The sequence below is a fragment of the Chrysochloris asiatica genome, unplaced genomic scaffold (assembly GCF_000296735.1).
Source record: "Chrysochloris asiatica unplaced genomic scaffold, ChrAsi1.0 scaffold00012, whole genome shotgun sequence".
Lineage (NCBI taxonomy): Eukaryota > Metazoa > Chordata > Mammalia > Afrosoricida > Chrysochloridae > Chrysochloris > Chrysochloris asiatica.
The window spans coordinates 35,891,896-35,897,033 of NW_006408530.1; the positions used below are offsets into that span (position 1 = coordinate 35,891,896).

Genomic DNA, 5,138 nt, shown 5'->3' on the forward strand with positions numbered 1-5,138 from the left:
CAACACTGGACTGTTAATTGGAAGATCAATGGTTTAAACCCACCAGCTGCTCCTCAGAAACTGCCTACAGGGTTACTATGAGTCAGAACTGACTTGACGGCACTTAACAACAGTCTATGAGGAATATTATCACATGATGACAAAAGCTCTGAGTAAGGGACACTAAGGACCCTACATAATCTGAGAGACAAAGAAAGCTAATGACACTGCTCAGTGACAAAAATACTGAATAAATACTTTGCCATGATTTTTTAAAAACATAATGACACTGTCACCTACTCACCTACCCACACAAAAGATAATAAATACTGTGCCTTCTTCTTTCTTCTGGTTCTAACTTTTGTTAGTTATAGTAGATGTATGTTTTCAAGGTTTATAACATTTATAGCCTGTTTTTAATCATAATTGTCAAATTATATAGAAGATGTGTACAGCATAGAAAAAGCTGAAACAAGAGTTAGCCGAAATCTGGAAAGAAGTGACAAAATACAAATAAGACCATTATATTAATAGAGATAAAATTAAAAGCAGCACAATGAGAGTAAGACATTGCTGTGAACCCAATAAAAAAGAGGATGGTGACACAAAGCTTGAGGAATAATTAAAATGGAAATAAGTGAAGAGCTTAAAGGGATGATGGTAGAGAGAAAATGACAGGTAAGGAATACTGGCAAAGAACATAGATGAATATTTAAATAGAGATTTTAATAAATCTCTTCATAAGTAAAAAAAGACTTGGGTACATGGAATATCATAGAATATGCAGGAAAGCACTGACAGACATGATCTGGTGAATTTATGAGACGCCAAAGATAGATAAAAATCATTTGGGCAGCCTAGTAGCCCTAACTTAAGTGCAGGGGGAAACAAGCTGATCTCAGACTTCACCATGGCATATTGTACTGAGGTAATACCTTTGTAGTTAGTTCTCCAGGAAACAAAATGGGTCTCAAGAATTCTATGCCCAGCAAAATTGTCATTCATTATAAAAGTAAAGAAAAAAAAATTCAGGCCTTTGTGTTTCTTAAGAGTCTATCTTGAAGAACAACTAGAGAAGTAATTTCAGTTACATGAGAGATGAATGGAAAACAAAAGGAACAGCCTAGTAGGGAACACTGCATCTATCTATATGTAGGATTAAAACTAAAGCAGTATTGTTGTTGTTGTTGTTAAGTGCCGTCGAGTCGGTTTCCACCCAGAGCGACCCTGAACAGGGTTTCCGAGGCTGTAAATCTTTACGGGAGCAGATCACCTCATCTTTCTCCCGCAGAGCAGCTGGTAGTTTCGAACTGCTGACCTTGCGGGTCTCAGCCCGATTCGTAACCACTACGCTACCAGAGCTCCTTATATAGAATTTATTATTTTAAAACAGTTCATAGATATTATAAACTATGGCAATGTACATCTAAAATTAAAAAAAGTTAATTATATGGGAAAGGACAAGCATTATCTTCTATAGCTAAGAGTCAAAATAGATGTTTATGTAATAGCACAAAGGCAAACCCTAAGAAAAATTGAATCACCAACTGGAATAGAGTGAAAGATAAAAAGAAAGGAGAGGAAGACTTTGTTAAGAAGTGGTTAATATGTCAGCTTTCTTCCCCGATAACCCATAATCTAGCTGGTTGTTTCCCCCAGACACTAAGTACATTTACCTACTTAACCTGTTATTCATTTGAAAAAATTCATAGAGCACCTAATAAGTACTGTGTGGTGCTGTGGGTTAATGTGCTGGACTGCAAAGTTGGTTTGATCTTCAAGGCTGGCAGTTCAAGCTCACCAGCCAACTCTTAGAAACCTTATGCAGGGTCACTAAGGGTTGGAACCGACCCAACATCACTTAACAACAACAACAACAACAACAACAATATGTACCAGGAACTGTTAGAGGCACTAGGAATAGAGCAGTGAGAAAAACAGACCATGGCCTGCCATTACAGAATTTACATTTATTTAATGGCAGAGACAGATTACAAATAGCTACTATGTCATATATGGAGTCCTGATATGGCAATGTAGAATAAGTACTAGATCTCAAGGTCAGTTTGGACCACAAAGTTGGTGGTTTGAAATCACCAGCCACTCCACAGAAACCCTATCCAGGGTCGCTATGAGTCAGAACTCAATACAGTCAACAGCAACACTATAGCATCATGGAGTGGTGAGTGGAGTCCCCAGGTAGATGATGAGCTTGGTTGCTATCCAAAAATTTGTCACCTCAAAGAGAAGCTTAGTAATCTACTTCCAAAAATCAGCCATTAAAAATCCTATGGAACACAGTTCTATTCTGACACACATAGGGTTGTTATGAGCCAGAATCAACTCAAGGGCAACTGATAGGCTAGGGGTGAGTTATAGTTAAGTGCCTTTGAGTCAGCTCCGACTCAGAGTGACCCTGTATAGGGTTTCTGTGACTTTTAAATCTTTGTGGGAACAGAAAGTCTCATCTTTCTCCTGTGAAGTGGCTGGTGGGTTTGAACCATAGACCTTGTGGTTCACAGTCCAATGCTTATTGTATGCAGCCACTGCACTCCCCTCGGAGGTGAATACTATGACAAAAAATAAAGTAGTGTGGGGAAAGAGAGTTATGTGGGGGTAGTAATGAGAAGGTTTCAGAGGGTCAAATGAAAGAATGGGAGGCTATATGAGTATCTGTGGGCAAGGTATTTCAGCTAATGGAACATGAAGGACAGAGACCCAAAGGCAGGAAAGAACCTAGTGAATGCATGTGCTTTCAGGCTTAAGATTAGGGCAGCCTGAGTACTTCTCGAGATTTATGGAGCATTTTACTACTTCTGTACATTTGAATCTTCCCCTTCACACACATTGTTGGTTTTTTGAACTGTGCTGGTTGAACTGTGAAGCTGGAAGCTATGCTACAAGTGTTTCAAACGCCAGAGGAAACACTCAAGGAGGTTTCAGCAGAGCTTCCAGGCTAAGAACAAACTAAGAGGAAGGAATAGGTTGCCCTCTTCTAAACATCTTATGAGTACATTGGTATGGTGCCATAAGATGAGTCTCTCAGATTAGAAACCACTCAAAGTGAAATTGGGGAAAGAGAATCAACCTTAATCTTACAGAACTTTCATTTGCTAATGGGGAACAATTTAAATTAAGAAGCAGCAACTGTAAATCTATTAATAATCCTAATGTAGAATATCTGAAGAATGACCTTAGGAAAGTTTGAAGTCACCAGGAACAACATGGAACTAATGAAGATCGATCTCCTAGGCATTAATGAGTTGAAATGAACAGGTATTGGCTATTTTGAATCAGACAGTCATATGGTATACTATGCCAAGAATGACAAATTGAAGAGGAATGCTGTTGCATTAATTGTCAAAAAAAAACCCATTTCAATATCTATCTTAAAGTACAATGCTGTGATAATATCTATATGCCTACAATAAAAACTAGTGAATACAATTACTATTCAAATTTATGCATCAACCACCAGAGCCAATGATGAAGAAGCTGAAGTATTCCACCAACTTCTGCAGTGTGAAATTGATCAAACAAGCAATCAAGATACATTGATTATTACCAGTGATTGAAATGCCAAAGTTGGAAACAAAGAGGAAAGCTTAGTAGTTCAAAATATGGCCTTGGTGATAGAATTTTGCAAGACCAGTGAATTATTCATTATATTTATTTCTCAACAACCTAAATGGTAACTATATATGTGGACCTTACCAAACAGAATACACAGAAATCAAAGTGACTACATCTATGAGAAGAGATGATAGAGAAGTTCAGTATCATTGACTAAAACAAGACCAGGGGCCCGCTGTGGAACAGACCATCAACTGCACATATGAAAGTTCTCTCTGAAACTGAAGAGAATTAAAACAAGTCCATGAGAGCTAAAATATGACCTTAAGTATATCCTAAAGGAATTTAGAAAGCATCTCAAGAAACAGATTTGAGGCATTTAACACTAAAGACTGAAGACCGGAAGAATTGTGGATGACATAACACATGCAGAAAGTGAAAGGTCATAAAAAAAAAAAGACAGGCAAAGAAAAATGACTAAAATGAAGACTCTGAAATTTGCTCTTGAATGTAGAGAAGCTAAAGTAACTGGAAGAAGCGAGGAAGGTAAAAACTAAACAGAAAATTTCAAAGGGCAGCACAATAAGACGAATTAAGGAATTACAGTAAAATGTGCAAAGACGTGGAGTCAGAAAACTAAAAGGGAAGAACACTCAACATTTCTCAAGCTGAAAGAACTGGAGAGAAAAATCAAGCCTTAGGTTGCGGCATTGAAGGATTCCATAGGCAAAATACTAAATGATGCAGTAAGCATCAAAAGAAGACGGAAGGCTTTTTGTTCCAGGTGACCGGGAAGATAGTAGACATTCAGACCAAGCGTGCCTACCAAAAGCAGCCAAGCATCTTCCAAAACCAAAAGAGGGTCCTGGTGGGAGAAACAACAAGGAGAAACTCTCACATCATTACAAGAACATCAGTCTGGGTTTAAAGATGCCTAAGGAGACCATTGAGGGCACTTACATTGACAAAAAATGCCCCTTCACTGGTAATGGCTCCATTCGAGGGCATATCCTGTCTGGCGTGGTGACAAAGATGAAGATGCAGAGGACCATTGTCATCCGCCAAGACTACCTCCACTATATCCGCAAGTACAACCACTTCAAGAAGCACCACAAGGTGTCTGTGCACCTGTCCCCTTGCTTCAGAAACATCCAGATCGGAGACACCCTCACAGTGGGCGAGGGCCAGCCCCTGAGCAAGACCATACGTTTCAATGTGCTCAAGGTCACTAAGGCCGCTGGCACCAAGAAGCAGTTCCAAAAGTTCTGAGGCCATCCATCCCCCAAGTGAATAACACCCCCCCCCCAAAAAAAAAGAAGATGGAAGGAATACAGCCACTGTACTAAGAAGAATCAGTTGCTGTTCAACCATTTTAAGAGATACTATATGAACAAGCCACCACTAGTCTGTCAGTTTGTCTGTACTGTGGTGGCTTGTAAGTTGCTGTGACTCTGAAATCTATGCCACGGTGTTTTAAATACCAGCAGGGTCACCCATGGTGGGCAGGTTTCAGATGAGCTTCCAGACGAAGACAGACTAGGAAGAAAGAGTGACAAACTACTTCTGAAGATTTAGTCACTGAAAAC

General features: G+C 39.2%; 1 pseudogene; it reads left to right on the plus strand.

Moving 5' to 3' along the window:
• The first annotated feature begins 3,465 nt into the window (after positions 1-3,465).
• LOC102830140 lies at positions 3,466-4,821 on the plus strand (annotated as a pseudogene).
• The last annotated feature ends 317 nt before the right edge of the window (positions 4,822-5,138 follow it).